The sequence below is a fragment of the Pteropus alecto genome, unplaced genomic scaffold (genome assembly GCF_000325575.1).
Source record: "Pteropus alecto unplaced genomic scaffold, ASM32557v1 scaffold134, whole genome shotgun sequence".
In the NCBI taxonomy this organism is placed as follows: domain Eukaryota; kingdom Metazoa; phylum Chordata; class Mammalia; order Chiroptera; family Pteropodidae; genus Pteropus; species Pteropus alecto.
In genome coordinates, this window is record NW_006436283.1 from 5,922,624 (window position 1) to 5,933,130 (window position 10,507).

General features: G+C 50.5%; 1 non-coding gene across 1 annotated transcript; it reads right to left on the minus strand.

Annotated features, from left to right (window-relative positions):
- Nucleotides 1-10,158: 10,158 nt before the first annotated feature.
- On the minus strand, nucleotides 10,159-10,277 carry LOC112480113. The gene has a single exon (XR_003046490.1). It is a non-coding gene; the product is annotated as a 5S ribosomal RNA (ribosomal RNA).
- Between the last annotated feature and the right edge of the window lie 230 nt (nucleotides 10,278-10,507).

The following is a 10,507-nucleotide window of genomic DNA, read 5'->3' on the forward strand; positions in this document are numbered from 1 at the left end:
AAGGGTGCGCGTGGACACTTCCGACGACCACATCAGAACACAGGCATAACTGCGGCAGCTGCTCAGCGTCCCCTGGGCAGCCTGGGACTCCGCCAGGCAACAGGCACGTCAGAGCCACCAGCGAGGCTCCCCGAGCCCTGGCAGGTACATCGCAGGCAGAGACCTAACTCCACTCAATTGCAATCTGTGTTTATGGGCCCATAATCAAATGGAAACTGAAAGTTTCTCATGAAAATCATCTGTCAGAATTGCACGGTGTCCGGACCCTGCTCTGGGAGACTGGGTTATAAATACCAAGCTCTGCTCCAGCTCCGCCGTATCTCTAGAGACTCATGGGTCATTTTTCAACCCGGCACTAATCCGAGGAACTGGCTCCTCCATCAAACACTCTGTCTAACAGGCTGGGTATTTGAGACACTGATTGTCCCCAGTGGATCAGGGAGGTAAGAGTGATCACAGGAGATGAATCCTAGTGCCAGCATGGCCTCCTGCATCCTGGACCCTACCGAGCAGCTGCCTTGCTCTGAGACACACACCTCCAGGCACCCACCAAAGGATCCGTCACTGAAGCATCTCTTCAAAGAGAAAGAAAAAAAAAAAGATTTCCTTATGACAAAGGGTGCCCCATACAATAAATGTGGAAAACTAAAAAATTCGAGGAGGAAGAAAATTACCATAACTCCATCACCTGCAGAAAAACTCTGTACCGTTTTTGGAACATAGATTTCCAGACTCTTCGCCCCCACCCCCTGCAATATATTTTTCTTTATAAACCATTTTTAACACTGCACGTGCTCTTTTCGAACTTGCTTCCCTCGCCCCCACTCACGGTCATCGTGACCATTTCGCCCCATCGCTCTTTTCCTACAGCGTGATTTTTAAGAGCCACTTCGATTTTCTTGGTCAGGCCCTTTTTTGTTTCCAGTCCTCCGATAGTATAGACGATGCCGTGAGGAACACACTGTGTACATAGATTTCGGATTATTTCCTTAAGATCAATGCGTAGGAGTGAAATTACGCCAAGTCAAAGAAAATGTACATTTTTGAAAGTCTCGATACTATTACACTCTCTCTCATTGTGTTCTACGTCTTTAGAAATAACCAAATTTTTTTTTTTTTTTGAGTACTTTTAACCAGTCACCACTCTAGAAAAATAACCAAGCAAGGAAGGCGACTTACCGTCTACCACGCACGTGGCGGAACGGTCTCTGCTTACACTGGCTGCTTCTGGAATCACAGTTTATCTCCTCTGGCTGCAGCTTATCTGAAGATGCCGTTACAGCTGGGGGAAGTGAGTGCCCCTCTTAGAAAATTAACTCTGAGCCTCCAAACTCCTTCTAACTTTGTGGGCTCTTTAGAATTTATTTAAAAGGTAACATCGTACCTGCTCTTTGCTCTTTGAGACGAACCTGAACATGGTTATTTAATTGGGTGATCTGGGATGGGGTGGTCTGATCAAGTGTGAAGGTAGAGGTGAATCGGCCTCACTGGGGAAGACCCGGAGGAGGGTTAGGAAGAGCGAGGGGTTAGGAGAGGGTCTTGACTTTCTTGGGACAGAGGACACAGAGCTTCTTTCCTGTTGCTGGGCTGTGGGCGAGCTGCCTATACATGCTGGCGACTGAAAGCTTACAGTCGGCCTGGGTGGCCAGTTGGAATGCACTACAGAGTCAGTGCTGGGGGGAAGTGATGTAGGGTTGGTATCCTCCCTGTGCCCTTTGCTGTGTAACAACAGCTCATCCATTCCTTGTGCGAGCCTCCCATGCAGAACTTTCTCGTGAGGGCTACACATCAGGGTACCCAGAGGTAGGGCCAACCTTCTGGAAAATGGTAAATGGGAACAAAATTGTCTTTGGCGCCCTCCAACCTCCCTGGCATGCCTTTCTTCCTTCCCCGATGGAGAATCTTTAGCCAAACCACCTGCTGCGGCCCTCGGCAGACAGCTGGGGAGGAGAGAGCACAGGCTTTCAGGCTGGAAAGACCTGTGCCCTGAATCCCAGCTGTCAGCCTTGGGGAACTTACTAAACCTTTCTGATCTTTGGTTTTCTCATCCGTTCAATGGGGAAAAGATGCCAGTCTTACTTATTCTTGCTGTCGTACGGTTAAACAAAACACCTAGTAAATGCTAAAGGGTCCGATGCACTGTTTGGCACGTGAGAGATGCCCACTGAACATTAGTCATCATTTTTTCGGTCTCCAAACCCAGGGCTGCCATTCCCAGGAGGATTCCAAGCTCCGTACGGTGGCCGGGCTCCTGCCTGCTTGGTCTAATCACTTCAGAAATGATCACATCAGCTACATGATGCTAAATGCAGATGATCTTTCTAGAAATTCATCTTGAGTAAACAGTCATGGATTTGCTGCAAAATTGTTCTTGACAACATTGTTTATAATGCCCGAGAACCAGATGCAATCGAAATATCAAGATACAGCGGATGGAACGAAATATGAAACATCCACATTATGAAACACTATTCGATGTAAATATCGTTCGGTCTTTGAAGTAAGAGACAGTCACCCCGTTTCTGGTCCCCGCTCACGCTGCTTTAATTATTTAATGACTCGGGAGCATCTTTTCATCTGTTCGTCAATCCCTCGCGTTCTTCTTCGTGTACACCCCCTGCTCACGTTGTACGTGAGTCTTTGTGTTTGGTTATGTCAATAAAGCGGCTTCTCGGCTTTTGATTTGTGCTGTAAACATTTTCCCCTGTTTGTCCCTTGTCTTATGCACTCAATTTGTCCCTGGTCTTTATTTTCTCCACATTAAAATTTTAATTTTTCGTATCCGATGCATCGACCTTTTCCTATGTGGCTTCTGGATTTCACGTCCCGCTTGGAAAACTGGTTTCATCTCCAGGGTTCTAAATATATTTACCGAAATTTCATCTATGACGTTTATTGCTTCATTTCTTCCTTAACGTTGAAATCCTTGACCCACCTGGAGTGCATTTGGGTGTAAGAAATTAGATGAGGATCCAGCTTTATTTTTTCCCCAAAAAAGATTAGCCAGTTATCCCAATGCCATTTCTTGAATAATCTGCCTTTCAGGCAAACTTTTTTGCGAGGGGCGTCATAGAATCCTGTTAGAATCCGATGAAAGCTGTGGACCCTCTCCGCAGGAAAAGAAAATGCAAGTATAATTCACAGTAAATTTCACAAACAATTTCAGCGGAGCCCATTCATTGATTCCCTAGGGGTCTGCAATCTTCCGTTAAAACCTCTGACTTCAGCTGGAATAAACAGAGCTTACCCGGTGGGATTCCAGGCTCCAGCACAGGTCAGCGAGAGATGACTTTATGGTAGGGAATGTGCTGAAGGGTAGTCCCAGGACCTCCTCTGGGCATAAGTGCCCCCGCCCCCCGGCTTACCCTCAGGGCTGTGGGACACCTCCAAGATGCCACCCTCCCATGTCCTTGGAGTTCAAAACATTCCGCTCGCCATTCTTCCGGCTCAGACCATCCAACAGATACCGTAGATGTCGGCAGCCGGTTCGCCTTCTTTTTCCTAGACTGCAAGGAGCTCTTGTCACACGGCTCCGTGTCACACTCATGGGTTCACATGACTCAGTTTCCCTTGGTTTGAATTAAAAGCTCAGCCTATTTCAAACTCTCTTTTACCCTAAATCTGAGCATCACGTGTGTCCCTTTTCATACACTCGTTTCTTAATCTTCCCCATCCGCTGAAGGCTGGAGCTAGTTTTTGGCTCCTTGGCCCCCGAGACATAAAGATCTGAGCTCATGTGCCCTCACTGAGCTCCTTGACTGCTGACTCGGCAGCATGTGACCTGGCCCCAGAGCTGCCTGAGCTGCCTCCCCTCCGTCTTCCCATGGTGCTGCTCCAGGCCTCCTGCTCAGAAAACTGTCACACCTGGGAGCATGTCGGGAAAACAAATTCCCGGGCCCCGTTTAGACCCCCTGGATCAGAATTCTGGGGAAGGAGCCCAGCAAGGTGGGTTTTGACAAGCCCCTCAGATAAGACCAGCTACATCATTTACAGGGCCTGGTGCAAAATGAAAACACAGGGGCCTTTGTCCAAAAGTGATGAAGAATCTCAGGATGGCAACGGCAGAGCATTACATCCTTGTGCACTGCACAGGTCACAGGCCCGTGAAGCCAGCTCTGCCCCCTGGTGACATTAATGCATGCTCAAGGTTGAGGACCGCTGTTTAGTTAACCCTGGTGCTCGCTGTTCCGTGCACTTGTCACCTGGTGCAGGAACGGTTCTAGGCCTTGACAGGGTGTGTCTTCCCGTGGGCCCTTGGGGGGACCCCAGCCCGCTCTGGAAGTCTCTTCCCCAGGTCCGCGCTTCCCGGCCTTGGCACAGGCAGACAAGTGTTAACGCTCTAGGTAGCACTTCTGCTGCTAACAGTTGGTATCTTGTTCTGGCCTCAGGATAAAGGTCTGTGATGCACAAACAACACATACGCGCGCTATCTCTCTCTCTCTCTCTCTCTCTCTCTGGGTGGATCTGGCCTGACCAGGTTTACAGCCAAGTAGTCAGCCGCCTGGCATGCAGCAGCCCCTGCTCGTCCTAGGAGAGTTGGATGCTGGCAGGTTTTGGGAAACAGGCACCTGAGGCTATAAGCCCCCATTCTCCAGAAGCTTCATCCTATCGGATGCCCAGATGTGACATCTGTTCCCAGCCCAGAGGTCTCTGCTGCCCCCGGCTGCCCATAGCCTCCGAGCCCACTGTCCCGTCTGAGCCCAGGCCCCTTCCTCCCCCTGCTCTCTGTCCTTTCGTTTTCTTCTGATCCACAGACCTCAGGAAAGGGATCTGAGCCTCTCAGCCAGTGTCTGACTCGGAGGAGGAGAAAGGCAGTGTCCAGCAGAGAAAGCTCTGTCCAGGTGGCCCTCTGCCCCTGCTCTCTAGGCTCAGAAATCTGACTTATTGCAACACACATCAATAATTTAGTATCTACTGAATTCCAGTGCAAGGCACTTAGTTACCGAGCAGCGCGCTGGAGGTAGCAGATAGGTAAAACTCAGTGGCTGCTCTTGAGGAGCCCACAGTCTAGTTCCTGGAGATGGATGTGGCTGTCACAGCGACCATCGGAACCGGCTCTACCAGCTTATACGGGCTCACAACAGCTCACGCTGGCTTGTGCCAGCTTGCAAGAATCAATTGCTAGATTTTCAGGAATAACGCGGACTCGTGAGGAAAGCATGGGCAGCATGAAATTGCCATTTTTGGAATATTTACACCATGGAAATTGGCAAATGCCACACGTTAGGCTTTTTGCTTTTTTGGAGGCTCACTGCAGCAGTGTGGCGGTGGATAAGTTAGCCATCCTTCCGATCCTCCATTTCTGCATCATTAAATAGGATTATAATCGCACTCACGTCACCAATTGTCATGAGGACGAAATGAGATCATCCCCAGTAAGTGCCCAACAATTCGCAGCTTTTCTTTTTTAAATGGAAGATTATTATTCTACCAATAAATGTCGCTAACACCGTGTGCTCAGCCACATGACACAATGTTATAGGAACGTAGATGAGAAAGTGATTAATTCTGTTTGGAGAACAAGGTAGCAGTTGGGACTCCCTGAAGGACACGCGAGAGGCGGCAGGTAGAGCAGGTAGACCAGGAAAAGAGAAGCTTTCTCGCAGAAAGGCAGGGAGGCATGGAGGGGCTGGCAGAACAACCCAAAGTGCCCGGCTAATGGGGCCGGCCGGGAAGTGGCTGGATACAGGGTACCTCGGGGCTCTGTCCTGTGACAGCCTCCAGGGCAGCCCGCTCTGTCCAGAGATGGCAGGACTGTCCCCAAGAGTCACTGGCAGATGAAGCACCAGAAAATACTGCTGTTGAACCCCACCCAGCACCTTGACCCTCATCGTCCTATTCCCTTCCAGCCCCTTTGAGATAAGAGTGTCCAAATTTTGCTGTCACACTCACGCCCTTCTTAGACACGCGTGTACTCTATCTTGCTCTAAGGGCTGGGATGTGTTGATGTAGCCACTTAGGGAATGACTGATGAGACAAGTCATGATAGACGTCGCTTCATCAGTACATTTCTTCCCATGAGCCTCTCTGCCCCTCATTCTCAGTGAGTCACCCCTCACTAGCAAGCCCATGTCATTCCTCTGTTGGCCAGAAGGGGTCACTTCTTCCATGCGCCCCTAAACTTCCTGGACAATGGGGCTTCTCTCCAGCTCGCCTCCATCCTTCATCTTCCAGCAGAGAAGCCAGTCCTCCACACCCACCAACTGCTGTGTCACCTTCGGAGAGACTTTCGAGCGAAGATGGCGACATGGGCTCTGTGCCAACAATGTTCTCATCTTTATAAACCAAATGCTTGCCCTTTGCCGGGTAGAGGTCAAGGTCTGCAGATGGAGCTTGGCCATTGTCATGGCTATTAAAAAAATGTGCAAATAATATTACGTGATTATCTTCAATGCCATCATCGTTACCACTTAACACAGGCAGGGGAAATGAAGCCAGCTTGACCCCTCTCATATACTTTTGTCATTCTAAGGGGTACCTAAACCGAGACAGGTTCAAACCAGCTTCTTTTCTTCTGTCAGAGGGACAGGTCTGGGTGAGGATGTGTGAACAGATAGTAAGCGTGTCTGCAGTTACAGCCCCCGGGCCCACGGCAGGCATCACTAATGGAGCCCCGATCTCTTTCCCCCGAGTCCAGATGCAGTCTCGCAGTGTTCCTAGAGCCACTCCCAGCTTATTCGTGCTAGAACCTGAAATAAAATGAATTTGGTATCCTGGGTCTAGAGTAACCTTTCGGAGTCTGAACAAAAGGTGCGGGGAAATGATTCCAAGCCTCTAATCTGAGCATAAAGCACAGAGAAATACATAATAATCTGTGCAGAGCGCTGTGAAGTACGGAGATATTGGATTTCACGATGTGATGTGGCACTAAATCACATCCCACTTTATATGAGATTCTGGTCTCAATGATAGGGTAAGCGTCAAAAGACCGAGAAAAATCTGGAGAAAGGCCGAATAATCGAAGAAATTATATGCGCTAACATATTCTAGCTGTGACTCGAGAAAGAGCCATCATCCTATTTCACTAGGAAAACAAGGCCCTCAGTTCAGCGTATAAAACCCAAGGTCGTTCAGAACAGCGACCAGGAGCTGGAGCATCGGAGAAAGAGCACGGAAATTAGTCAGGGAGTCCGGTTCTGGTCCAAGGCCCGCTAGGAAGAACAGGTCGCCCTGGGCAAGACATTTAACACCCCTGTGCTTCAGCTTCCTCGTCTGCAAAACAGAGACCAGGACGTCTGCTTTGCTTGGCCGCGGTGAAAATTAAAAGCCACAACGTATGCACAAGTGTCGCTGTCCCGAGTCGCTGCTTCTGGGACCTAGCTGAGATGGGCGCGTGACCCTGAGCCGAGGCAGAAGAGGCGGGTCACTTCCCAGTGCCGATGAGAACCACCAGGGGCCCACGCCAAGGCTGACTGGCCCTCCGCTCCTGTCCGCACCATCTCCATGGAAACGGGAAGAGCAAAGCCCCGGACACTCCGGCAAGGATAGCTGGGTCTCGTCAGGAAGGGTCCCATGCGCCTTCTTAACTTTTCCATCCTCGAAAAATCTCCTTCCTCTACCCTTTCAGCTCTCTCTTCCATCTTCTGAGGGCAGCAGAAGCTCCAGGCCATGTCGCATCAGTGGGTCTATATGCTCGTCTGGGCCAGCGGGGCTCAGGATCATGGCGGAGGCTCCGGTCTGTCAGCCGGGCTGGCAGGAAACGGATGGTGAGCTCAGGTAGGGTGGTCGGGAGAGTGTGGGAAAGGGTGGACTTAAAGGAGATCCCAAGGCATGGTGCGGCATCCTAGCGCTCCAGGCCTGAATGGCAAGGGGAGGGGGCAGTTACCAGAATCGAGAAGCCCAGCAGGAGCTGTGGCCTTGGGTGGAGGGACACGGACAATCACAGCCACTGCGTGGACAGAGCTGGGGCATCAGACATCCCACCCTCCTCATCCTCTGATCTCCAGTGGGCCTCCCACCGGCCGGTCCCAGCTGAAGCCAGAATGCAAAGTTTTCAGGGACAGTCAGCTCCTTGGAGCACAGAGCGAGGCGTGAAAGGTGGGAGAAGGTCTGGAAGTGTGAGCAGGAAACACCCAGCACCGGTGGGACCCGGAGAAACGCCAAGGCAGGGGGAGAGGCTCAGGGGCAGCGAGGAGCTGAGGGGCCAAGAGAATCATAGAGGCTCGGAAAATAGGAAAAGAAACCTTTTTCAGAGAGGTGGGGGGAGGCTGTGACCCATGATTCATACTTATTCTCTGCAGGCCACACGCCAGCCGCCCTGACAGCAAGGACTTGAGCAGATGCACCACCTGTGGCCAGTGGGAACCGAACAGAACCTGTTGAGCCTTCTGGAAAAGGTTTCACTTCCTCCTACAATGAGATGTGGTACTAGAACCTGCCTGCTGTTGGATATGGCTGCCTGCAGTCAAGATGTTCGGAGCTATGGCAGCCGTTTTGCAACCAGGAGGATACAAGGGTCGCCCTGCATAGAGACGGAAAGAACCTGAATTGTTACACAACCCTGGAACCACCTGACCTTCAGGCTTTCCGTTAGGTGAGAAAATAAATGTCCTTGGCTTTGAGGCTGCCGCCATCTTGTCTTCTGAGATGCAGTTGCAAATGTCTCAGCTGAGGGGTTAAAGTGGCCGGACTGGCTTGGGTGAATGGACCAGGCTTTATTATTATTATTATTATTATTATTAATTATTATTATTATTATTATTATTCTCCTCCTCTGTATCCCGAGGACTCAGTGGAATGCCTGACACATAGTAGGTGTGCAATAAATATTTGTCGACCGAAGCAGTAAAGCAATGAGTGGATGGGCATGTGAGTGAGGGTCAGGTGTCACCTCAGCCTTTTCTCTCTGCCTCTCCCGACAGCTCAGAGGAACCGCGCGTTCCCATGGAAGGGGAGGGTCGAGCACCGCCAGGGCGTCTTCGAGGGAGCACGGGAAGGCCGTGCTGCTACACACATACAGATGACTCATAAGGACGTATTTTTACCCCCTTCAAATGGTGATGTTCCTGTAATAAAGAATTTAATAACCCGCTGTGCCTGTGCAGAGAGAAAACTCATTTGTTTAATAGGCAGCAGTTTGGCTTTGTCATGTGCATTTAGTTTTTAATGACACACAGTTGTGCCAATATTGATTTTAGCTTATAGGGACTCAAAAAATTTACTGTCTAGATGGATCGAGACGCAAGCATTTTATCTTACCTGCTCTGAAGACGCATGGCTCGAAGCTCCAGCCCGGGGTGGTGGGGGGGCCCTGGCGGGCCAGGGGCTGGGAGTGCCGGCTGAGAATGTATAACCTTCTCGTTCACAGTCCCCTCCCTGTTCCTCTCTCCCAGCCTCACCTCCTGCCCCTGTCGGGAGGGAGCGAGGCCAGCACTGTGGGAGGCCATATGTTTTTCATCCTGGAAAGCAGAGCAGGACTGTGTCAAGGAAACGGGAGTTAATTTTCCAGGCACACTCTGGGCCATGAGTTATTTGCATGTCCGTGTGTGTGCGTGTGTGTGCGTGCGTGCGTGTGCCCGCTCGAGCTTGAGCACAGAGCAGGGTCTGCTGGTTATTCAGAAGGTAGCGCCAAACGTCATTTGAACCCACTGGGCGCGGGCACCTCTTTTCAACATGACTTGCGATTTTTGGTTTTCTTTTCATTTTTTGACTGGGGACTGTATAAAAACGGCAAAAGGGATTACGGAGAGTAGCCGAACCTTCTCTGTGTTTTCCGGATGGCCAGTGTGAGCATAAATACATCCGGCGGACCCTCGGTATTCGTGGGGTTGACATTCGTAATCTCAGCTGCGTGTAGCGTCAGTGATCTGAAGAACGGAGTGAAGTAGTCGGCATTGACGCAGCACACACCACGCGCCAGGCACGTACGGAGCGTATTGCAATGTATAGGATTATCTCATTCGATCTGCACATCAACCCTTTCAGGTAGCCAGGTAGGTGTTTTTAGCTCCTTTTTAGAGGAAATTGCGGCTCGCAGAGCTGAGGCGATGAGACCAAGGTCACAGAGGGTCAATGCCAATGTCCCCTGCATCTTCAGTGGTTCTGAATTCAAGTCTTTTTTTTTTGTTTTTTTGTTTTTAGGTGAGGCAACCTTTGGTTGACCTCACAGATTGCAAGGACCTCGTCAGCTTACAATCCCTTATTTTTTTTTAATTTTTATGCCTACAGCGCCTGGTCTTCCTAGGTGGTCTCTCATCCAAGTACTAACCAGGCCCGACCCTGCTTCACTTCCGAGATCAGACGGGATCGGGCTCGTTCAGGGTGGCATGGCCGTAGACTGAGTTCAAGTCTTAACCAAGCGCTGTGAACTGGGGTGCAGAGTGTGTCCCTGTCCTAGAGAGTGAGCCTCGCTGGCCAGGCAGTGTCTGCCCCTGAGGCTAGAGCATAGATGAGCAGGACCAGACTTCTCCCAGGGAGCCACGGGGCATTTGCTCGGTGACTGCCTTGCTTGATCCTTGTGTTGCCATAAAAAATAAGGCAGGCTTTAGGGAGAAAAGAGATAGCTTCG